Consider the following 26,909-nt stretch of genomic DNA (forward strand, 5'->3'; position numbering starts at 1 on the left):
AAATGAAAATAATTTCACTTCTGTGAACATTTGTGTTTGTAACCTTCACTACTTATTCCACACATCTGGAGATTGCTTGCTTTTCAGTCTTACTGACTGTATGTCTTGCTGGTCATAGCTGGAATCAAGGTTGCCCACTCTTCTAACCACAATTAGAGATAGTTATTGAAAGCCTGTTTTCCTTGACTGTTAACAACAATTTCAATGAATCCTTCAAGTTTTATATTTATTTAAACAATAAGCAGATTAATTCCAGTATTCACTGATGAGTGAGGAGAAGCAAAATTGAATTTAGATTCAGTCCAGCATTCGTCCCTCAGTGGCACCATCTAGAAAGAAAATCTGATCCTACAACTGATGCTGAGGTAGCCACTCAAGTTTCACACTTCAGCAGAGACAACTCAGTTTTCAGCTGCTTATCTCTGCTCTGCCCTCTTGGACTCTGTTGGCCATCACCAAATGGAACGAGAAAACAAATCTGCTAAAGCAGATTCCTGTCCACTAGTTAAAAAATTCTAAATTAGTTTATGGTAAACTCAGATCCCTTATAAATCTGATTTATGGCTTCTCTTGGAAAACTGGAAAAAAGATGGGTCCAAATTCCCTTAAGGCAACAGTTGTCCTCACAACTCTCAGACACTGAGACAAAGTGTCAATTTCTGCAATTGCATTACCCTTCCCCTCTTTTTTTCCTTTAGTAAAATTCAAGAATCCTTAATTTTATCCAAAGTGAGAAAAAAACACATGGCAGAGAGGATCAAGTATTTAAAGAAAATATTCTCTTAGGCCTGATTTACTATTTGATTATATCATCTGCCTGACTCCTCTGAGCATGTGTCTACAACCCTTTCCCCAGGGCCTCCCACAGGCACTTTCCTATACTACATGTGCCGCAGCCATAGCTGTTTACTCTCAGCAGGAGAGGCAACGAGTGGTCGGTCCCCCATCTCAGGCAAACATAGGAGTGCATTGGCCAGGTCTGGGTTGTTACATCCTGGGAGGAAACAAACAGGTAGCAAGAGTTCATTCCAAGCCCATGAAACTGGGAGAAGGATTGGTGGGTGTGCCATGGAGTTGGGGTTGGGGACGGGAGGGGAAAGGTGAGAATGACAGCAGGGTGAAGGGGTCAGTTTAAGCCTCCTCAAATCTTCCAGACACTCTAGTCTGGATTAATCAGGAATATGAGACCACACCTACAGAAAAGGAAATGTGGAGGTTTTGCATTTGGAAAACTAGAGAAGAAATGGATGTGAGAGTTTAATACATGCAGTGGCTGACAATCCAGCTTCTCCTTTCTTAGCTCTTATGCTGCTGGACAAAGCAGAGGCAACTGAGGGCAGTGGCTTTAATTTTATTAGCAGGGCTAGTTGAGAGTTGACCAAAAAAAAAACTGACACCGTTTGCCAAACTGGGCCTAAACTCTAGATGAGCACCACTTCAAAAAGCAGTAAGCATAGAGGTAAGAGCAGACTCTACATCCAGACTACCTGGGCTTGAATCCCAGCTCTGCCATTTATTACTAGGGACTTTCGGGTATGTTTCCTACACATCTTTGCTTTAGGTTCCTCATTTATAAGACAGGGATATAATAGTGACTTACCTCATGGAGTTATTATATGTAGCATACTTGCAACATTGTCTGGAGCAAGTAAATGATATTTATTTTTATTGAAAGAATAGCATCCTGATTACATCACAGTTTGTTTTAAGATAGTGTTTCAAATCCTGGAATGCGGAGGAGGTAGTGTGGTTATGGGTGCAGGTTAATTGCCCAGCTCAGGTTCCCAATTCACACATCTGTCTCTCCTCTTTTCCTACTCACGAATTTCCAGTGTGCTCCTTCTATTCCTTCTTTCTGCCATAGTCTTACGTGTTCTCTATGGATTTTCCCCATCAGCCTGTTGAAAGAGGCAGCACAGATTTCATTAGTCCCTGTTCCCTTAAAAGCAGAAAAATGAAGTAATTTACCCAGGGCTTAAAGAGCTAATTTCAAATGTCTGATTTGGGTACCGGATACTTCCTTTCTGGAGCACTTTGCATTTGATTTCCTAGCAGACAATAAGCAGTAACTGAGCTAAGGAAAGGGTGGAGAGCTAGAGAGTTGCTCCATCTAAACACTTCTTTAAAAGTGGTACATTGAAACAAAATAATGTCCTGTGTTGACTGGACATTGTTGAGTATGCCAGAAAGATACTAAGTGTGAAGGGAGGAGTCAGTGTGTTCAACAGTCAACATCAGCAGAGTCAGATCATGAGGCACAGAGCAAAAGCAGCCAAAGGGAGCACGTTTTTACGTGCTGACCCCTCCACCTTGCCCTCCTGGCAGGAGAACCAACCTGTAATTCTGCCTGTATGTGACCAACTAGTGAAACAATTACTTCATTTCCATTTTGTAATTTCATGAGAAAGGTTTGAATCTAGTCCATGTAAGCTATGATTGCAGGAGTATAATGATACCTGACACTTATATAGTACTTTATACTTTTCACAGGGATTTCACATCTACTGGCATAAAGGCTTCTCACTACACCATTATTACCATTCCCATTTCACAGGTGAGTAAACTAAGTCACAGGCAGACTAGGCCACTGGAGTTCAGTTAATCTAATAGAACTAAAACTAGAACTCACTTGGGTCTGCAGTGCTTCTACCTTCCATTTATGTGGAATAATTTGAGTTAAAATGGATTGCATCCCTGGCATTAGTGCGCAGCATATTGTAGGCCCAATAAGTTTTAAGCTCTTGATTGTGCTCCCCAGGGTGCTGATTTAAAATGCGGATTCCTGAGCACCAGCACCATCCTCCAGTCTGATTTTAGAATGGTGTGGGGCCCAAGGATCTACAAAGTTTAATAAATGCCTTTGGAGTCATAAGAAAGTGTGAAAAGCCCTTAACTAATGTTGGCTCCTACCCTCCTGCTTCCTCTTCCCTTCCTTGTTCTACTCTACTTCCTCTTCCTCCTCTTCTTCCTCTTCCTTTGCATCCTTTTCTCCTCCTCTCACTGTTTTTTTTGTTTTGTTTTTGTTTTTTTTTTTTCATTTTTTAGCATTTCAAATAGATTGCCTGAGGTTATTTTCCACTATTAGGCTGGCTGTATTCTTATCTCTTAGACAAAATGCCACTGAACCTGGGAAAAAACAAGAGTAATTACTCAAAGAAAAAAAATATGTAACTTCCCTGGGGCCAATTAGGAAGATAATTATTAGGTTGAAGTGCTCATTTGCTCATGCATTGCTGTTGGACTACAGCGCTCTCACAAAGAGTAAAATAACCCATGCTTGCTTCCAGAGCTAGCCACAAATTTAATGCCCTGACAGTAAGTTTTAAAGTCTTTCCTACGAAAATGCAGAAGCAAATATAGGATCATTATCCTTGCAAGTCAATAGAAATCTTACTTTTATTGATCTTTTGCTTCAAGGCCAGTCAGGTATTCCAGGAAAGATGTTATCATTACCCACTTCCACCTCAACCCCCAAATTATTACACCTAAGTTCTGGCAAAGTAGACAAGAAAGCTAACTGCCAAATATGAAACCAGTCAAGTTAACCAGGTGTGGTCACCTATTTTTATACTGCACCTACATAATTTAGAATCCAGTAGATATTTTGCAATTATCAGCTTTTTAAGAAATAGAAATGGCAAATCCAAAGCACAGACTTTGAAGTATTTTTACCCTGAATTATATATTTGATTATTTTTATCAGTGATTGTCAATTCTTATGGCACCTTAGAACCATGTGAGTAGCTTTTAAACAATGCTGATTCCCTGGCCCTAAATCCAGAGATTGTAATTTAATTGGTGTGGCCTATAGCTGCGACATGATCATGTTTTAAATGTCTGCTGGGTGATTCTATTGGGCATTAAGAGATGATTGTTTGAAATACATAAATCAAGTTCACTTGAAAATTGCCTGCCCTCTGCATACCTCTGAAAGGCATAGGCATAGTTTAAGATTAGACGTAAAATAAAGCAGATTTTTTTTTTAAGAACACTTTAAGTCTCGATTATCTGCTTATTGTAGAGAATGTGAAATATTAGGTCTAGGATTTCTTCTTGTCTCAGTGCTCCATTTATTTTTGATCTTATCAAAATACTCTTAGCATCTAATACCATAGAGAACTTCTAGGCTATTCCAAATGAATCAACAATATAAGAAATGAATGTAAAAGAAAGTTAATTCTGCTGGTCAACAATTTCTATTGGCTGAATCAGAGTAGTCACAGAAGCTGCCACGGTGTTAGAGGATGTGCTTTGCACTGGATTGCATTTCTGGCTCATGCCGTTTCAGTTCTCATTGGAAACAGGTGCATTGAGATCATGATTTGCTAATAAGCCTCATGTAACAGATTTTTCACTTTATTAGTGCTAGGCATAAGATTGTTTAATTTAGAAAGATCACTAATAATGTCCTAGTACTTGCTGTCTGTGTCTTGATGTTCTGGCACTTGGTGATAGGCTTCTCCTACTTTTCATGTTTTAGTGTTTAAAGGCCTTTTAGAAATTGAATTCTTCTCTGATTTTATGTCATGCTGCTGGTTGGATTATATAATTCACCCCAACTTCTAGAGGTATTAGGTGCAGCCAAATCCTTTGTGTTTGGGGACTGAGGTATAGAAAAGGCTATTTTTTTATTTCCCTGCTGTTGGCTACAGTTTCAGTTTTCTAGGGTCTGCTAAATTTTTTGCTTTTCTTCTTCTGTAATTTTGTTGCTATTTCTTCTGTTCCTGTTTTCCCCATTCTGTGAGCTTATGCCTTTAAAAAGTCCCTGCACAATTTTTGTGGGGTTTGGGGAGGGAGTGAAAGGAGACACGAATATTTAATCAGCTAACTTTACGCAAATGTATAATAGCCAAAAATAGACACAGTCTAAATGACCCCCGATATTTGATTAGTTGAGTAAACTAAGGGTTCCCATGTCCTTATATGGTTTTTCTCTGTCCTCACTCATCTGATGCATGCTTTAAATGGATTATTTTATTTAATGCCTACAGAAAAATCTATGAGAAATTACTATTTTCCATTTTATAGACGAGGAAGCTGAGGCTTAGAGAGATGTAGCAGTTTGCCCAAGATCACAGTATCTTTGGCCCAGATTTGAGAAGACTGAAACTAGTTTCAAAAATGACAGAAATAGATCTCACAGACACTAATCAGTTCTAGTCACAAGCCACATCCAGCCTCAGAAGGCTTTAACAGCAGTGTTGACAAGGATGCTTCTGACCAAGCAAGGCCTCTGGGTTCTTTTATGTCTTTCCCCAGGGATATCTCCAGGGAGAAGATGGTGGTCCACAGCTTGAGGGGTTGATAAATCAGACAAGTCTCAGAGGGCCAGGTCAAAAAGTGGGCAGCTTGTTTTCTTTCTGCTATCCAGGCTATTTCACTGCTCCCAAACATACATCAAGGTAATAATTTTGCAACTCAGCAACCCTGACATTTGGGCCTATTGTCCAGATTCTTGTCCCGAGATTTTTATTTTGACACACTTATGTAATTTACTTTATTCTGCACCTGAACTGCAGGAATTTTCCACTTATGCACACCTAGGTCTGTCCACAGCCTATTTTATGTAATTAATAAGCAAAAGTTGTTGTATAAGTGTCATCAGTTTCACCATTCTTGTATACTGCCCTCCATGGGCCCGAAGACCACAATGAAGACAATTACCAATGTCCTTGGAGGAAGGAAACTCTTCCCTTCCTTTTTAAAGAAACATCTTGACCACTGGTCCCCAGACTTAGCATAAATACAGACTTCTGGTGGTAAGTCCAAAACATGCAGAGTGAGACTGGTGGAGGATTGAAAAATAAGGCTATTTGTAGGTGCCTCATCTAACCTGTCCCAGAGAAGACAACTGGCCTCATTGCCTTAATAATACCCAATGGGTCCCTCTCTGATGCTCTGGGCCTCTAGGGGCTGTCACTTTGAGTGGTTACTGTTTTTACAACTTTATCTCTCCTCTCTTCTTCTTACAGTCCTTTTCTTTTTTAAACTCCATCTCCTCACTCAAAGTTCCACTCTTCTCTCTATTTTTTGGAACATGCCATCTCTTATCCTGGAATTAGGCCAGTTTTTGTTTTTTAAATTTTCTTAGCCTTGTGTACTTGTTGCAGGTCCAAGGCATACTCTTTCCCGCCTTTTTTATCCTGGGATCTGAGGAAGGATGAGCTCCAGATACCATTGGTGTGTATGTGGGGGTGGGGGTGGAGAATCTTCTACTTGGATTTTTTAATTAACAGTTTTTTAAAATTAATAGACTCTTTTGAGCAGTTTTTGGTTTACAGAAAATTGAGTAGATGATACAGAGTTCCCCTATATGCCTTTTTCCACCACTCCTAGTTTTCCCTATTTATTAACATTTTGCAGTAATAGAGTACATTTTTTTACAAGCAATGAACCAAAAATAATCAGTATCAACTAAAATCCATCGTTTGGATTGGGGTTCACTCTTTGTGTTGTACTGTTTTATCACAGTAATTTTTAAGTGTCCAAAAGAACACCAGACACATTGCTCACTCCAAGGATTACTTTGATACCAAAACCCCTCTTTGGGTCTATATGAGAAGTTCATATTCCTATTGTTAATGTAAACTGACTTTATTATGCTGAAAGAACCATTTTCTCATAATCCTGATTTACATTACAAACTACTCTTCCATTAATGTGACTTTGTAGGGTACCTTGGCCAATTGCTTCTCTCTAATTTCTGGGCTTTCTTCTGGGTCTGCAGGAGGCAGTAGCTGGACAGGTCCACTACTTATATGTGTATGTGGCTGGAAAAAATTTCATGATATTAATCAGAGTTCCTTAACCTTCTCTCCTATTAAGTCAATAGCAAGCATTGCTTCAGGGAGGCTGCAGATTTTTATGCCAGGGGCACAAAAAGAAAATAAGCAGCGCATGCTCAACTTTTGAATCTCTAAAAATAAAAAAAAATTGGGGCTCAATGCAGAGATGTTAATCTATAAAGCACAGGGTGTTAATATTCAAGATCCAGGGTTTTTAGAGGCCAAGCCCCTAAGGAAGCCAGACTTAAGGTTTGTGCCATAAACAATAGATTGGAAAGAAAATAGATGAAGAGTCAGGTCTCCATATCCTGGACGCTAGATAAGGCTGCCTAGGCTAGGGGGAAAGAGTTACCTTGAAGAAAAAGCAACAGTGGAATATAGGTGTAGAACTTCAGTCCCTGTTCCTGTAAGACCAAATTCTTTGGGGAAGAAGGGATACTGCACTTTCTATTCTATAATTTGAGGAATTTGAAAGTAGAGGCAGGATTCTAAATATTTGACAACCAGAATAGCACAGACGTTGGCCAATTAGAAGAGAAGCCCAATCAATCCAAATGATCATTCTAGTGCATGCTTGCTAAATAATACACTTGGAGAGAGGGGACTAATGCCTTAAAAATGAGAATTCAAGGTGGTAGCAGCCTTACAGATGTGCATCACAGCACAATGGCAAGGTAGCAGTAAAATAAAATGATCCAAATCTTGAGCAGGCATGAGGCTCCCCTTTGAGTTTCTGTCAGGCTTCTAGGTGGGATGGGGATATCTGAAAATATGCAGCCCCAAGGATGCAAGGAAATGGTTGAGAGAGCACCAGTGGTCTCAAAGAAGTTTGAACCCATGTTAGGATCTCAAGCATTAGCAGAAGAAGTAGTGAGCATAAAGGCCATTGTCCGAAGTGTACACAAGACAATTTAAATAGTAGCTGATCTCAGCAGAGGGCAAGAACACCTACTGACCATATATATCCAACACATACACACACACTCACACACACACACATACACCCTTGTGGAACTGTATAAGCCCTCTCTGGAATTTAAATGTTATTCAGGGATAAAATAGGCAAGAGGAGAAGGCATATTGTCTACTATAGTTACTTTCCTTTCTTATACACTTCCTGTTTTCCTGGGACTTAATTATTGCTATTGGTATTTGTTTCTTGGTTTTGTATTTACTTATCATCAATTCATCTCTAAGTTATCACCCATTAGTCTAAATCTCCTCTTACCATATTCTAATGCATCAGGTAATCCTTGGAGAGTAGCGAACAGGTATAACACTTCTTTGTGTACCATCAACCATTCCCATGTTACCTCCAAGAATCTAACCCAGTTCTTACCATGACCCAGTCCTTAATAAATGTATATTGAATAAATAAGAGGAAATTGACTTGCCTTCTAAAAATGGTGTCACAGAAATTTCGAGTAATTAAAGAATGACTTTTCAGCCAATGAACAAGCATAACCCCCAACAGTTCTTTCTGTCAAGGAAGAACACACACAGAGAAGCAGGCCTGAGTGGTTTGACGATAAGTAGGGCCTCAAGTCTTGTTTCTGAGGCTCAAAACACAGGAAGAACAGTTATTCAAATATGCATTGACTGCTTTGTCGTCGTTGCAGTTAATTTTCCCCACTATGCATACATGTAAAACCATTTTTTAGTCCTATTGGCATTCATTTAAGCATAGTTGTTAATTGTGTTTAAGGAAATTATACAAGCAATAAGACTTATAATTGGTATACAAAATTATTTTGTAGATAACTTTCTTTTGCCATTGCCTATGTATGGTTAATATAATGCAATGCTTCTTGAGAGAACTATAAGTAAGAAAAACAATGAATTTTAAGGGAATGGAATTTCTTTATGCAATCAAGACAGAAATGATGTAAAAAGAAAAATGATAATTGTCTTAGTTTGCCAGGCTGTTATGACAAATATCTTACAATAGATTGACTTAAACCACAGGAATTTATTGTCTCACAGTTTCAGAAGCTAGAAGATTTGCTTCCTGCCAGAGTTGGTAGCATTCTGGTGCTGGCTTGCTGCAATCCCTGGGGTTCCTTGGCTTGCATCTCTGCCTCACATCAAAAGGCAAAGTCTTCGCCTTTTTTTGTGCCTGCTCTTCCCATTTCTGCTGACTTTAACTTCTTCTTTCTCTTCATAAAGCCTCTAGTAATCAGATTAAGACACTGAGTTGGTCATACCTTCATTAAAAATAACATTTTCAAAAGGTCTTATTTACAATGGGTTCACACCCACAGGGACACAGATTAAGAACATGTGTTTGTTGGGGCACAACATTCAATTTATCACAGCAATCCTGGGTATATCATCATAATGTGCTAATGGAGCTACAGGAGTTATTTGGGGCATGAGGCACTGTGGAAGGAGATCCAGGTGTGGTTTTTCCTATTGACCATGACAGTCTGAGCTGCTTTAAGTGGGCAGTGTTTCCCACTTAAAGTGGGAAACTGAGTCTGAAAGTGGTTATTGTTTCCAAGGTACAAATGGAATATGATCCAATGACTTTTCAGTAAACTAGACTCAATAAAAAATTTTGGTATATTGATCAGATCAGAAGAAATGCTTTGACATCTAGTAAAAACTTTAAGTCTAAAAATAATCCTTTAATATGAAGAAATTACATCCTTGAAACAAGGTTGGCACAATGTTGCCTCTATTCAACTTTACTAAACCTGTATCCGCATGGCACAAAGAGAAGGATTTAGGAATTATCCAGATGAATGAAGACAAAAACAAATCAATACAAACTGGCCTTGGTTAGTTCTAATGAGATGGATTTTTTATTTAAATTGCCTGTATAACTTCCTCAAGGGTTCTAGTTTGTCTATATAAATGACTTTTTTTACCTTGCCTAATTCTCCAAACATAATTTTTCTCTCTCAAATATAAGACTTAACCTTAGAACTACTGTAGCCCATCTATGTTTTGTCCTCAAAAATAGGTCCAAATTACTGAGACCTATTTTGTCCTACTATGTGACAGTTTATGTTACCTCATTAATTTTGACAACATCCCTAGGAGAAAGAAATTATCAGACCCGTATTCCAGACAAGGGCACCGAAACCCAAGACAGAAAATAACCAGTCCGAGGTCTGAAACTAGTGAGTTCCTAAGCCTAGGTCCAAAGGCAATTCCTCTTTAAAAATGTTACATTACTACTTTTATGTCATTTTAATACAATTTAAATACTTTTATGTTATTTTAATATGGTGATTCACTGTCAGTCATCTCAGCACTATGGGACTATTTTTCAGTTCAGCCATCCCACCCTGCCTTATTCCTTGTAAACTGAAGAAGCAATTTTGTGGGTATCTGGCAGAGGAAGAGGTGCAGTTGTGGCTGTAGAAATCAAGTTGGCAATCACAACCTGAGCATCTGTCCTGCACCCAGCTCTGTGCTGAGCCTAAGGAGATACACAACTCTGGAAGATTCAGTCCCCTTTTTTGATAAACCAAACAGATTGTTTCCGTTCAGAATTTATTTTCAGGTATTTCCCAAGCATACCACCAGTAGCAATTGAAATAACTTCACCATCACCTGAATTAAGTAATATTGAATCTGAAAGAAAGATGTGTTCCCTTTTTTATCCTCCCAATAACCATCAAGGAGAATGGCTCAGTTTCGTGCTAACATGCTTTTAAAATTCCTGCTAATCTCTTTTGCCAGTAAAGTGAAAGCAAGCATTTGGCTCAGAGCCTTTGGCAAGCAACAGAGCATTTATTTTATTGGTGTCTTCTACTTACTACAAGTGACATTAATTTTCCTTTTATGGTAGTGATATAAAGTTTCCCTTCAAAATGAATTTAAATTAAAATGTGAGACAATTGAAACAGCCATTTTAAAAATAATAATACACATACTACAAAGATATGGCAAAATAGCCAAACCTGGCTGAAGGAGTGAAATCCTGCCAAAAGAGAACAGGCAGAGTCTCAGGCAGCCTGTCTCGGACTAGACTCTGCTCTTGCGCATTTGTCCCCAACTTCTGTGAAGAATGAACAGAGTGGAAACTCCTTTTCTATGGAAGAGAAATTGGGTGTTAAAATATCACTCATGTAAGCCTCATTCTCAGTAATTAGATGCTCTGATAAATAGAATGACCAATAGGTGACTTTTTATCCCAGGCAGATTGGGAAAAAAAGGCGGAATTGTTTATAAAAAGATATAAGATAACAAATCTTGACATCCTGGTTCTAGTAATTAAAGGGGTTTCACTTGAGAAGATAAAATCAGAATAAACAGGTAACACATTTGCTACTTAGAGCCCTGCCTCTGTATTGCGTTTCCCCTTACGATGTAAATATATCACAAGGACGGCGATGGGCAGACATTGACCTTCCAGCCCAACATCACTGAGAATGGACATTCCACAGAGTGCAAATGTCCCACTTTTGGAGCTTGGTGATCTCACCCCACAGTGTGGCTTTAAACACCTTCCACATATTGACACTCCCAGGTCAGCTCTGTGAATGTGGGGACCTTGTTTGCCTGTTACTGGAACATGGGGTTAACAGTCCTGAATATTTGTTGATTAAATTAATGAAACCTGTCACTTTAAGCTCCTGTAATTCATTTTATATAATCATTCCAGAAAGAAATCCTTCTATCATGTTTTTACCCTTCCCTGATTTCTAAAAGACTCTCTATAACATTACTCAAATTACCTCCATGAGTCATTGTCATCAGTATGAAAATTAAATAAATTAGCCACAGTTATACAAAAACTGACATCCTCAGGTTCTGGTGAACTTCATAAAGCTGTCTGATGGGTGAATGGCTTGCCCCATCTGTTGTCATCTAAAGCAGGGGTTGCCAAACCAGCCCCAGGGCCAAACCCACCCAGTTGCTTGCTTTTGGACAGCCTGAGAGCTAACAATGGTGGTTACATTTATAAATGGTTGAAAAAAACATCAAAAGAACAATATTTTGTGACACATGAACATTTTTGAAATTCAAATTTTAGTGCCCGTTAGTAAAATTTTGTTGGACTGCAACCAGGTTCCTTTGCATGTCTGTCTGTGGCTGCATGTGCAGTACAGTAACAGACTTGAGTAGTTTCCACAGATACTGTCTTAGTTTTCTAGGGCTGCCATAACAAAGTATCGCAAACTGGACAGCTTAAAACAACAGAAATGTACTGTCTCACAGTATATTTGGAGGTTAGATGTCTGAAATCAAGGTGTCAGAAGGGCCATGCTCCCTCTGAGGTCTGTAGGAAGAATCTGTTCCTTGCTTCTCTCCTGGCTTCTGGAGGTGGTCGGCAATCTTCGGGGTTTCTTGGTTTGTGGCATAATTCAAACTCTGCTGCCTTTTCTCTCCGCGCCTGTCTGTATCTCCTCTCTCCTTGTAAGGACACCAGTCATATTGGATTAAAGGCCCACCCTACTCCAGGGTGACTTCATCTTAACTTAGATAATTCCACATGCAATGACCCTATTTCCAAATAATTGCACATGCAGTGACCCTATTTCCAAATAAGGTACCAGGGCTAGGATTTCAACAGATCTTTCTGAGGGACACAATTCAATCCACAACATCTGCAAAGCCTAAAATATGTACCACCTGGTCCTGTACAGAGAAAGTTTGCCAACCCCTGGATTTTGGGATTTTATGGATCAGTAAAATTCAAGGAGTGGGGAAGAGGATAAACCAAGAGTTGCCAGTTTTGAATTGTTGCCAAATAAATATACTTAAGCAAATCTTGCTATGTTATCACCAGATTGTAATAAGAGAAACTGTCTGAAAGCACAAAGATGTAAGAATGGACAGAATCTCAGAATCAAGGGCATATGATGCAGTTAAGAGAACAGGCTTTAGAGTTAAATATAGGTTTGAGTCCAGACTCCAGTTTTCTCTATTTAGGAAGTTGGCCACATTGTTTACCTCTTTTAATCCTTAATTTCTTCAATTTAAACTCTTCACAGATGGCAGGAGAATTTTCAGAATTATTCCTCATATAGTACTATTTCAATAAATTGACCAGTTTCTAGGTTACCTCATCCCGCCTGTGCCATTTGTTATCCAGTCCGCATCCTCACGGATCTCACCCTACTAAGAATATCTTCAACATGGAAATGTATCATATTTTTTGGCATTTAGCATACATTCCTTTATATTTTTCATCACCTTTATCTAAACATGACCTCTTACCAAGTTAATTATAATATCTTTGAAGGTAGGGACTATAATTTGTAATTTTTTTCATCTGTGTAGCACCTAATGTGATGCCAATATAGTCTCCTTGATTGAGCATTACCCTTGCTCTCAACATTATCCCATCTGCCCTGTCAATGGTAAATACCAAGGCTGAGAAATAAATAAAATTATCAATCTTTTCTATTTACCAGAAATGAATGGTTGTATCTCAGGACTGGTTAGGTTGGTACAGTGTTGGCAATACAAATGTGGCAGAATCCCTTCTCATGTTGAGGAAATTACATCTCTTTAAATAATTCATTTCTTTTATGACGGTATAATGGTTACAATTTCAGGAGCATTTTACATACCAACCATGTGGCACAAAGTCAAGATAGGGTCTCATCAAAAAGATGAACTGGGTTAATAAAGCTTTTGATCCTCCATAAGTAATACTAAGAGAGGAAAATTAATAAAATACTTGAAATATATAATTTGCCAGCTTAGAAAAATGACCTGTGATGACTCATTAAAAAAAAAATTAAGCAATTACAGGATTCAGCTGCTTAAGCTTTAATTGGGCAGAGGACCAAAGAGGCCTTAAAACTCCTGCGGAGCTTTCCCTCTTTCCCTCTCTGCTGGAGCTAACCCTTCAGAGTAATTAAGAAATAATTTCAGAGTAGCCACACATGTAGGCAATCAGAACCAATATAGGAAACACCTGCTTTTACTTCAATTCTGGCCTGCTTACTAATAGGGCATATTTGTCTTGGGACATTGTGTTTGCTTGTGTAATTGTGCATAGCACATTTTCAGATTTTACCACAGATGGATCCTGAAAGCAGTTTTGCGTAAGTGTGTCTGGGTAAGCAAGATACAAAAAGCCTTCCTCATTTTCTGCACCAACAGACGTAAGCAAAATGAGGCCTGGCCATCCTCTCTGCTCACACCGTGCAGTGCAAACAGGAAGCAGTCGGGGAACAGCTTTGGTCTTTCCAGGCTTAGCAACCAGGTTTCTTTTGTTTGTTAACAGTTCCAGACTCATCCAACCAAAAGTGGTGGAAAATACACGGGTCAACAGCTAGACAACAAAAGCACCGACAAGTAGGCCCAATGCCACAGAGTTAGAAGAGGAGCTGACCTAATAGGAAGATGCACTTCAAGTTTTTGGAGTTTCAGCATCAAGCCTATCAGCTGCCCTCTGAAAAGTGTTTTCATTATCTAACCAAGAAGAAGGATATTAGGAGATTCACAAGAGAATGGGAAGAGTCAGTTGAAAACATGGAAAAAGAAACTGAGAAAAGACTTGCAAAGAGAGCAAGGTTTGAGGAGAAATAAAACTCAAATCCAGAGAGCCAAGTTAGAAGTAAAAGTGATACGCAATAACTATTTTTATATGTAAATTGAAATGAAGTGAAGAACACAGGTAATGGAATGGAAAAAGTAATATGTGCGTAAAGTAGCTGCATATTTATGGCAAAAGTATATTTTAGGCTTGAATGATGTCATATTTTCCTCAATTTGGAGGGACAGAATATATGAAAATATTAACCATGTTCATGTTTTCTGTATAAGCTGGATGTCCTCAGATTTTTTTTATAATAGCTTTATGGAGGTATAGTTCACGTATTGTAAAATTCATTTATTTAGTGTGTACAATTCAGTAGTTTTTCATATATTTACAGAGTTATACAACCATCACCACTATCTAAATTTAGTACATTCATCTTCCCAAAAAGAAATCCCATACCCATTAGCAGTCTCTCTCCATTACCCTTCTTACTAGCCACTGACAACTGTCAATCTTCAATCTGTCTCTAAAGATTTGCCTATTCTGGACATTTCATGTAAATGGAATCATACAATATGTGGCCTTTTATGTCTGGCTCCTTCCACATGGCATAATGTCTTCAAGGTTTCTCCATTATGCAGCATGTATCAATACCACATTCCTTTTTGTTGTTGAATAATATTCCATTGTATGGATACACCACATTTTGTATACTCATTCACCAGTCATTGGACATTTGAACTATTATGAATAATGCTGCTATGAACATCCATATACAAGTTTTCGTGTGGATGTATGTTTTCAGTTCTCTTGGTTATTTACCTAGGAGTGGAATTGCTGGATCAAGTGATGACTCTGTAGTTAACTTTTTGAGGCACAGTCAGAACTATTTTAGAAAGTGGCTGCACACTTTTACATTCCTACGAACAATGTATGAGGGTTCCCATTCTTCCATATCTTCACCCCACACGTGTTATTGTCCATCTTTTTAATTATAGCCATCCTAGTGGGCATGAAGTGGTTAGACAGCATGATGCCGGAGTGGCCTAGCGCTGGTAAAAGGACCTAGATCTTTCATATGGTTTTACTATCCAGTGATTCTCTCTCTCTTCCATCTTATTTTGGGGTTGCAGATTAAATCAATTAAGCCAAGAATACATATTTTATCCGAATCCAGGGGTGGTTTTACCCTCTTAACCATCAGTCAGTGAATATCACTTAACATGGGCCATGTTCTAATACTTATCATGGGCATAATATATGCATGCTTTTATTTGCAAAGTCAAGTTTTGTGTTAAGGGCTGATGTACCCAAGTGATTTAATCCTAGCTTGAAGTAGATAAGCCCTCCATTTGCTGGAGCGTGATCACCACTGACTGTAACTGCTTATTATCTAAACAGAGCATTACAGGTACACAGCCCTAGTAATGTCTGCGTAGGCCTTTTCCCGATGGAGGTACAGTGTGAGGTACTGGAAAGAGCCCTTTATTCCATCATATGGATGCATCACATTCTGTGATTTCAAGGGATCTGGGAAACAAGGAGTCTGGGTTCCAGTTCTGTGAATGAACTATACCCAGCCCTGTTTCCCAGCAATGACTCCCTCCAGCCAGGTAAGATGTGCCTGCTACCTGCCTTCCATAGTCTGCCTGCACTTACCTTTACAGTGCAGTTAAAAGTTTTGATACTATTGCTTGCTTAATTGACTTCCTTCAGATCCCAGACTGTAAGCTCCACGAGTTCAGAGAATCTCATTTGTTTCGCCTGCCGTTACATTTTCAGCACTTTAGCCCAGTACCTGACATAAAGTAACTGGTTATTAAATACTGTGGAGATCTTGTACAAGTCACCAAATTGCAATTTCAATGCACATTAGTTTAGAATGTAATCATTCGCCCAAATAGTACCTCCCTCTATAGAGGTTTCCTTACTGTAAAATGTAAAATAGGGATTTTAACAGTGCCTATCACTTAGCCTTATTGTAAGAACTACACTAAATATAATAAAACACTTGAATTGGTCAGTACATAATAAACAATCAATAAATATTCATCATATTTTGATTCTCACTCCCAGGTATCAGTTTCTCAATAAAAATGAAAAAGGGTCGAGTGAGATTTTCCTTAATGTGTCTTACAATCCAACATTTTGATGTTTGTTAGTATGATAACCCATATCCATGTTGTTGATGAATATTCCATTTCTGGGGAAGGTGGTACAGTGTCCCAGGCGGATATGTGTATACAGGAGCTTGATAACAATGGATTGTCCAGTTTCATTCAAGGAGATCAAATTACATTTAATAATTATTATTTTTCTTTGGGTGATTTGTGACTTGAAACTCAGCTTTTATTTTTCTCTTGTAAATTGATGGTGCACAGTGAAATATTAGGTGGGTTTAGAAAAGTTTCAGAAAATGTCAAGTGTCCTTTTTGGTGAAATCAAATACTGTGGGTTGGTTGCTTTTTGACAGAGAAAATGTCATTGTTGTGGAGCATTTCAGGTTCTCAATTGTAATTTTCGGAATACAGTGCTTCTTGGAGGAACTACATTACAAGAAATGTACTAGCCCTTTCTGCTTTTCTAATTGTGCTTTGAAACTCCAAACTTGATTTCCTGATCTTATCCAGGAAAAAAATGCTATCTTAATTCCTGTTCTAAAACTACATTCTTAAAAGTAAGCCTCTGTTTAGAATGCCTATTACTCAGATTGACTCAAATCTATCTGATATTAACTTACGTTAAAGTACTTAAAAATTTTTTTTCTATTATTCCAAATAAACAATACTCCTTCTCCCCTCTCCTTATCCCCTGGGAACTTCTAATCTACTTTCTATCTCTGAAAACTTGCTATTTCTTGTCATCTCCTATAACTACAAAATTTGTCATTATATGCCTTGCTTATTTCGCTGAGCATAACATTTTCAAGTTTCTTCCATGTTGAAGCAGGGCTCCTAACTCTAGTCTTTCTTATGACCAAATAATATACCACTGTGTGTATGTACCACATTTTGTTTGTCCATTCGTTTGTTGATGGACACAAGTTGTTTCCAGCTTTGGGCTACTGTGAATAATACTGCTATAAACACTGGTGTACAAGAATCTATTTGAGACTCTGTTTTCACATTTTTGGGGTATATGCTGGCTCACATGATAATTCTATATATAACTTTTTGAGGAACCGCCATACTGCTTTACACAGTGGCTGCACCATTTTACATTCCCACAATAATGCCCTAGCGTTCCAATTTCTCTGCATCCTCTCCAACACTTGTTCTTTTCTATTTTTAAAATAATAACCATTCCTGTGGATGTGAAGTGGTATCTCACTGTGGGTTTGATTTGCATTTCCCTCAGACTAATGATATTGAGCATCTTTTCATATGCTTATTGGCCATTTGTATATTTTCTTTGGAGAAATGTCTATTCAGGTCCTTTGCTCACTTTTAAATTGAGTTGTGTCTTCATTGTTTTGTAAAAGTTCCTTATTAAAAAAACTTCTGGATATTAAGCCCTTATCTGATATATACTTTGCAACTGTTTTCTCCCATTCTCTGGGTTGTCTTTTAACTATCTTGATAATCTCCTTTGCACAAAAGTTTCTAATATTTATGAGGTTCCTTTTATCTATTTTTTTCTTTTGTTGCTCATACTTTTGGTGTCATATCTAAGAATCCATTTCCAAATCCCAGATCATGAAGATTTGTTCCTGTGTTATCTTTTAAGGGTTTTATAGCATTATCTCTTATGTTTAGGTCCTTGATCCATTTTGAGTTGATTTTTTGTATATGACATGAGATAAAATTCTACTTCATTCTTTTGATGTGACTATCCAGTTTTCCCAACGCCATTTGTTGAAAAGACTATTTTTCTTTCCCCACTGCATGTATTTAGCACTTTTGTTGAAACTCAATTGGTCATAGATATCTGAGTCTATTTCTGGACTTTCAATTTTGTTCCATTGGTCTATTTGTATATGTTTATCCCAGTAGCACACTGTGTTTTGGTTATTATAACTTTGTAGTACAATTTTGAATTAAATTGAGAAATTCAATCCCTCAAACTTTGTTCTTTTTCAAATCTTTTTGACTATTTGGGGCCCTTGCAGTCAATATGAATTCATGGATCAGTTTTTCCATTTTTGCAAAAAGGTCATTGGAATTTTGATAGGAATTACATTGAATATATGTATTGCTTTGGGTAATACTAACATCTTGACAAATAATTCTTCCAGTCCATGAACATGGATATCTTGCTAATCGAGGTCTTTTAAAATTTCTTTCAGCAGTGTTTTGTGGTTTTCAATCTTTTTCTTTTCTTTTCTTTTTTATTTTTATTATTATTTTTTTTTAATCTTCATTTTATTGAGATATATTCACATACCACGCAGTCATACAAAACAAATCGTACTTTCGATTGTTTACAGTACCATTACGTAGTGGTACATTCATCACCTAAATCAATCCCTGACACCTTCATTAGCACACACACAAAAATAACAAGAATAATAATTAGAGTGAAAAAGAGCAATTGAAGTAAAAAAGAACACTGGGTACCTTTGTCTGTTTGTTTCCTTCCCCTATTTTTCTACTCATCCATCCATAAACTAGACAAAGTGGAGTGTGGTCCTTATGGCTTTCCCAATCCCATTGTCACCCCTCATAAGCTACATTTTTATACAACTGTCTTAGAGATTCATGGGTTCTGGGTTGTAGTTTGATAGTTTCAGGTATCCACCACCAGCTACCCCAATTCTTTAGAACCTAAAAAGGGTTGTCTAAAGTGTGCATAAGAGTGCCCACCAGAGTGACCTCTCGGCTCCTTTTGGAATCTCTCTGCCACTGAAGCTTATTTCATTTCCTTTCACATCCCCCTTTTGGTCAAGAAGATGTTCTCCGTCCCACGATGCCAGGTCTACATTCCTCCCCGGGAGTCATAGTCCACGTTGCCAGGGAGATTCACTCCCCTAGGTGTCTGATCCCACATAGGGGGGAGGGCAGTGATTTCACCTTTCAAGTTGGCTTAGCTAGAGAGAGAGGGCCACATCTGAGCAACAAAGAGGCATTCGGGAGGAGGCTCTTAGGCACAATTATAGGGAGGCCTAGCCTCTCCTTTGCAGCAACTGTCTTCCCAAGGGTAAAACCTATGGTAGAGGGCTCAACCCATCAAACCACCAGTCCCCTATGTCTGTGGTCATGTTAGCAACCATCGAGGTGGGGTAGGCCAATACCCCTGCATTCTCCACAGGCTCCTCAAGGGGGCATGACATCTTTTTTTTTCCTTGTTTTTCTTTTTTTTTTTTTTTTAACTTTCCCTTCTTTTTTAAATCAACTGTATGAAAAAAAAGTTAAACAGAAAAAAAACATACAATAAAAGAACATTTCAAAGAGACCATAACAAGGGAGTAAGAAAAAGACAACTAACCTAAGATAACTGCTTAACTTCCAACATGTTCCTACTTTACCCCAAGAAAGTTACCTAATATAGCAACATTTCTGTGAACTTGTTCCTACTATATCCATCAGAAATTCACAGACCATAGTCATTCCTGGGCATCCCCAGAATGTTAAATAGCTTATCTGTTCTTCTTGGATTTTGTTCCTCCTTCCTTAATTGCTCTCTATTGCTAGTTCCCCTACATTCTACATTATAAACCATTTGTTTTACATTTTTCAAAGTTCACATTAGTGGTAGCATATAATATTTCTCTTTTTGTGCTTGGCTTATTACGCTCAGCATTATGTCTTCAAGGTTCATCCATGTTGTCATATGTTTCACGAGATCGTTCCTTCTTACTGCCGTGTAGTATTCCATCGTGTGTATATACCACATTTTATTTATCCACTCATCTGTTGAAGGACATTTGGGTTGTTTCCATCTCTTGGCGATTGTGAATAATGCTGCTATGAACATTGGCGTGCAGATATCTGTTCGTGTCACTGCTTTCCGATCTTCCGGGTATATACCGAGAAGTGCAATGGTTGGATCGAACGGTAACTCTATATCTAGTTTTCTAAGGAACTGCCAGACTGACTTCCAGAGTGGCTGAACCATTATACAGTCCCACCAACAATGAATAAGAGTTCCAATTTCTCCACATTCCCTCCAGCATTTGTAGTTTCCTGTTTGTTTAATGGCAGCCATTCTAACCGGTGTTAGATGGTATCTCATTGTGGTCTTAATTTGCATCTCTCTAATAGCTAGTGAAGCTGAACATTTTTTCATGTGTTTCTTGGCCATTTGTATTTCCTCTTCAGAGAACTGTCTTTTCATATCTTTTGCCCATTTTATAATTGGGCTGTCTGTACTATTGTCATTGAGTTGTAGGATTTCTTTATATGTGCAAGATATCAGTCTTTTGTCAGATACATGGTTTCCAAAAATTTTTTCCCATTGAGTTGGCTGCCTCTTTACCTTTTTGAGAAATTCCTTTGAGGTGCAGAAACTTCTAAGCTTGAGGAGTTCCCATTTATCTATTTTCTCTTTTGTTGCTTGTGCTTTGGGTGTAAAGTCTAGGAAGTGGCCACCTAATACAAGGTCTTGAAGATGTTTTCCTACATTATCTTCTAGGAGTTTTATGGTACTTTCTTTTATATTGAGATCTGTGGTCCATTTTGAGTTAATTTTTGTGTAGGGTGTGAGGTAGGGGTCCTCTTTCATTCTTTTGGATATGGATATCCAACTCTCCCAGCCCCATTTGATGAAAATACCATTATGACTCAGTTCAGTGACTTTGGGGGCCTTATCAAAGATCAGTCGGCCATAGATCTGAGGGTCTATCTCTGAATTCTCAATTCGATTCCATTGATCTATATGTCTATCTTTGTGCCAGTACCATGCTGTTTTGGCAACTGTGGCTTTATAATAAGCTTCAAAGTCAGGGAGTGTAAGTCCTCCCACTTCGTTTTTCTTTTTTAGAGTGTCTTTAGCAATTCGAGGCATCTTCCCTTTCCAAATAAATTTGATAACTAGCTTTTCCAAGTCTGCAAAGTAGGTTGTTGGAATTTTGATTGGGATTGCATTGAATCTGTAGATGAGTTTGAGTAGAATTGACATCTTAATGACATTTAGCCTTCCTATCCATGAACATGGAATATTTTTCCATCTTTTAAAGTCCCCTTCTATTTCTTTTAGTAGAGTTATGTAGTTTTCTTTGTATAGGTCTTTTACATCTTTGGTTAAGTTTATTCCTAGGTACTTGATTTTTTTAGTTGCTATTGAAAATGGTATCTTTTTCTTGAGTGTCTCTTCAGTTTGTTCCTTTCTAGCATATAGAAACATTACTGACTTATGTGCATTAACCTTGTATCCCGCTACTTTGCTAAATTTGTTTATTAGCTCTAGTAGGTGTATCGTTGATTTCTCAGGGTTTTCTAGATATAAGATCATATCATCTGCAAACAATGACAGTTTTACTTCTTCTTTTCCAATTTGGATGCCTTTTATTTCTTTGTCTTGCCGGATTGCCCTGGCTAGCACTTCCAGCACAATGTTGAATAAGCATCCTTGTCTTGTTCCTGATCTTAGAGGGAAGGCTTTCAGTCTCTCACCATTGAGTACTATGCTGGCTGTGGGTTTTTCATATATGCTCTTTATCATGTTGAGGAAGTTTCCTTCAATTCCTACCTTTTGAAGTGTTTTTATCAAAAAGGGATGTTGGATTTTGTCAAATGCTTTTTCAGCATCTATTGAGATGGTCATTTGATTTTTCCCTTTCGAGTTTTTAATGTGTTGTAATACATTGATTGATTTTCTTATGTTGAACCATCCTTGCATGCCTGGAATGAACCCCAGTTGGTCATGGTGTATGATTTTTTTAATGTGTCTTTGGATTCGATTTGCAAGTATTTTGTTGAGGATTTTTGCATCTATATTCATTAGGGAGACTGGCCGGTAGTTTTCCTTTTTTGTAGCATCTTTGTCTGGTTTTGGTATTAGATTGATGTTAGCGTCATAAAATGAGTTAGGTAGTGTTCCATTTTCTTCAATGTTTTGAAAGAGTTTGAGTAAGTTTGGTGTCAGTTCTTTCTGAAAAGTTTGGTAGAATTCCCCTGTGAAGCCATCTGGCCCTGGGCATTTATTTGTGGGAAGATTTTTGATGACTGATTGGATCTCTTTGCTTGTGATGGGTTGGTTGAGGTCTTCTATTTCTTCTCTGGTCAGTCTAGGTTGTTCATATGTTTCCAGGAAATTGTCCATTTCTTCTACATTATCCAGTTTGTTGCCATACAGTTGTTTATAATATCCTCTTATAATTTTTTTAATTTCTTCAGGATCTGCAGTTATGTCACCTTTTTCATTCATTATTTTGTTTATATGGGTCTTCTCTCTTTTTGATTTTGTCAGTCTAGCTAGGGGCTTGTCAATCTTGTTGATCTTCTCAAAGAACCAACTTTTGGTGATATTTATCCTCTCTATTGTTTTTTTGTTCTCTATGTCATTTATTTCTGCTTTAATCCTTGTTGTTTCTTTTCTTGTACTTGGTTTAGGATTGGTTTGCTGTTCATTTTCTAGCTTCTTCAGTTGATCCATTAGTTCTTTGATTTTGGCTCTTTCTTCTTTTTTAATACATGCGTTTAGTGCTATAAATTTCCCCCTTAGCACTGCTTTTGCTGCATCCCATAGGTTTTGGTATGTTGTGTTCTCATTTAAATTCGTCGCTATATATTTAGCAATTTCTCTTGCTATTTCTTCTTTAACCCACTGATTGTTTAGGAGTGTGTTGTTTAACCTCCAGGTATTTGTGAATTTTCTAAGTCTCTGATGGTTATTGACTTCTAATTGTATTCCATTGTGGTCAGAGAATGTGCTTTGAATAATTTCAATCTTTTTAAATTTATTGAGGCTTGTTTTATGTCCCAGCATATGATCTATTCTGGAGAAAGTTCCATGAGCACTAGAACAGTATGTGTATCCTGGTGATTTGGGATGTAATGTCCTGTAGATGTCTGTTAAATCTAATTCATTTATCAGATTGTTTAGGTTTTCAATTTCCTTATTGGTCTTCTGTCTGGTTGATCTATCTATAGGAGAGAGTGATGTGTTGAAGTCTCCCACAATTATTGTGGAAACATCAATTGCTTCCTTTTGTTTTGCCAGTGTTTCTCTCATGTATTTTGTGGCACCTTGATTGGGTGCATAGACATTTACGATTGTTATTTCTTCTTGTTGAATTGCCCCTTTTATTAGTATTAGTGGCCTTCTTTGTCTCTCAAAACATCCCTGCATTTGAAGTCTATTTTATCTGAGATTAATATGGCTACACCTGCTTTCTTTTGGCTGTAGCTTGCATGAAATATTTTTTCCATCCTTTCACTTTCAGTTTCTTTGTGTCCCTGTGTATAAGATGAGTCTCTTGTATGCAACATATTGATGGTTCATTTTTTTTGATCCATTCTGCGAATCTATATCTTTTAATTGGGGAGTTTAATCCATTTACATTCAATGTTATAACCGTGAAGGCATTTCTTGAATCAGCCATCTTATCCTTTGGTTTATGTTTGTCATATTTTTCCCCTCTGTCTATTAATATCCTTTATTGAACCCATACCGAATCTCTTTAGTACTGAACCTTTCTCCAAGTCTCTGTGTCCTTTCTTTGTTTCTCTGTCTGTAGGGCTCCCTTTAGTATCTCCAGTAGGGCAGGTCTCTTGTTAGCAAATTCTCTCAGCATTTGTTTGTCTGTGAAAAATTTAAGCTCTCCCTCAAATTTGAAGGAGAGCTTTGCTGGATAAAGTATTCTTGGCTGAAAATTTTTCTCACTCAGAATTTTAAATATATTGTGCCACTGCCTTCTCGCCTCCATGGTGGCTGCTGAGTAGTCACTACTTAGTCTTATGCTGTTTCCTTTGTATGTGGTGAATTGCTTTTCTCTTGCTGCTTTCAGAACTTACTCCTTCTCTTCTGTGTTTGACAGTTGGATCAGTATATGTCTCGGAGTGGGTTTATTTGGGTTTATTCTATTTGGGGTTCGCTGAGCATTTATGATTTGTGTATTTATGTTGTTTAGAAGATTTGGGAAGTTTTCCCCAACAATTTCTTTGAATACTCTTCCTAGACCTTTACCCTTTTCTTCCCCTTCTGGGACACCAATGAGTCTTATATTTGGACGTTTCATATTATCTATCATATCCCTGAGGTCCATTTCAATTTTTTCAATTTTTTTCCCCATTCTTTCTTTTATGCTTTCATTTTCCATTCTTTCATCTTCCAGGTCACTGATTCGTTGTTCAACTTCCTCTAGTCTTGTACTATGAGTGTCCAGAATCTTTTTAATTTGGTCAACAGTTTCTTTAATTTCCATAAGATCATCCATTTTTTTATTTAGTCTTGCAATGTCTTCTTTATGCTCTTCTAGGGTCTTCTTGATATCCTTTGTATCCCGTACTGTGGTCTCATTGTTCGTCTTTAGTTCTTTGAGTAGCTGCTCTAGGTGCTGTGTCTCTTCTGATCTTTTGATTTGGGTGCTTGGGCTTGGGTTATCCATATCGTCTGGTTTTTTCATATGCTTTATAATTTTCTGTTGTTTTTGGCCTCGTGGCATTTGCTGAACTTGATAGGGTTCTTTTAGGATTTGTAGACCAATTGAAGTCCTTATCTCTAATTTATCAGATCTACAGCTTCGTGGAGTACACTTTCTCTAACTAACCAGCAGGTGGCGTCCACGAGCCACCTATTCGCCACAAGCCAGTTCTCCCCTGCTTAGCCTTTTTGGTGAGTGGGGGAGTGAGTCTTGTGGGGTCCAACTGGTGTACCAAGCTTGCGTGTGTAGTTGGTGTTGCCTGCCCTGTATATGGGGCGTGTTTCTGGGCAGTCAGGGATGGGGGGTGGCCCTAACAATCAAATCTCCCTGGTGATCCTAGAGTTTTAAAGCTGCTGCAATAGTCTAATCCTTCAGTTCAGTCCTGCCACAGTTTGTCTCTGCCACTGACCCACAAGTCCTTGGTATTGGCGTATGGCTCCTGTTACTTGCAAGTGGGCCCCTCTTCCAGGCTGTGCACCCCGGGTCCTCTGTTGAGGGATGACTGTGTTATGTCACAGGTGAGTGCCGTCCCCCCCAGGGCGGTTCTGGGCTGCTGGGCTATGTAGGGAGGCTCCCAGTCTGCTGAAATAATGGCTGAATGGGGCTCTGTTAATTCACACTGCTCCACCTTCCCAACTCTGGGACAATCAGCTGAGGTTGCAGGGAAGGCTAATGTCCACGCCCAGTTTTGTGGTGTGTGCCTGTTATTTGAAGCGCTTCCGTCACACTGGGTTGTCTGGGGCAGCTCTGGGCTATGGGGCTGGTGATGGGCAGGAGTGTTTCCTGTCCACCAGGATGATGGCTGTGAGCGGACACCCCCCTTTTCTTGGGAAGTTGTGGTGTTTAGTGAATTTTCTCAGCCACTGGATTATTGCCTTTTGTCTCAGAGCTCTCTTAGTTCTGCTCTTGACTTGACGTGCCCAAACTGCAAGTCTTTGAAGCTTTCTGTATTGGGCTTCTTAGAGTAATTGTTTTAGAAGAAGAAAAAAGGATTAAAAAAAAAAAAAGGGCCCTCCTCAGAGATCTAATCGGTTATTGAAATGCTAAGAGACAAAGCAACCAGGGCCATTAAGGAAAGGTCCACAGGGCAGAGAGATCAGCTTTTCTTCGGGATTTGCATATGAGCCTCAGGGCCTGAGCTCTGCCCTTCCCCTTTCTATGTTCACCAGAACTCCAAAAATCCTCCGCTTTTATTTTGGAGTTTTTCATGTTGTTTTTTTTCTATGCCTGTCTCCTCTCTGCTGGGCTGGCTGCTCTCAGATTCTCTGGTGTCTGGTCTCAGTCTATCTATGGTTGGAGTTTGGATCAGTAGAATGTGTTTCCGATAAGGGCTGCCACTGCAGTTCTCCCTTCTCCTTCCCGGAGCTGACAGCCCCTCCTCCCACGGGACTGAGCCTGGCAGGGAGGGGCGCGGGTCCCCTGGCTGCAAAAACTTACAGATTTCGCTGATCTCAGCAGTTCCACGTTTTCATGAGTGTTGTGTGAAGTATGCCCAAAGTCAGATTGCTCTGTGGTGTCCAGTCCACGCAGTTCCTGGCTTTCTACCTACTTTCCTGGAGGAGTAACTAAAACATACAGCTCACCAGTCCGCCCTCAATCTTTTTATATCCTTGGTTAAATTTATTTCTAGATGCTATTATAAATGTAATTGTTTTCTTAATTTACTCTTTGGTCTGTTGACTTTCTCATGTATATGAATATAATTGATTTTTTGTGTGTTGCTCTCGTACCCTCCCACTTTTAAAAGGCTTTCTTAATGGCTTTGTCAGTCATATTTGAAGTAATAGGGCATGGATGATGGTAACTGCCCCCCCCACAATTAAATTAAACCTCACTAATAGATCACCTACCCCCAAATATGTCTTTGTGTTTCTGCTTCCTCCTCCATTTTTCCTACCAAAGACTAAACTCGCCATGTCTCTTCTCCTTTATATTCCGTTCTTTTATCTTCTATGATCCTTTGACTCTTTTTGTATCTCTTGTTCTTTTTCTGAAATTCTTGCACCTCTACCTCTGTATTTTGACCTGAAGACATAGAAAGTGATAAGAGAGAACAAGGAGAACAAAGTAGAAAGATGAGGAGAAAAATCTGGAGGAAGATGTGGAAGCAAAGAAGATAATTGTGATTGAGGAAGATAAAATGAAAGCGACA

Source organism: Choloepus didactylus, chromosome 13 (genome assembly GCF_015220235.1).
Source record: "Choloepus didactylus isolate mChoDid1 chromosome 13, mChoDid1.pri, whole genome shotgun sequence".
NCBI lineage: Eukaryota > Metazoa > Chordata > Mammalia > Pilosa > Megalonychidae > Choloepus > Choloepus didactylus.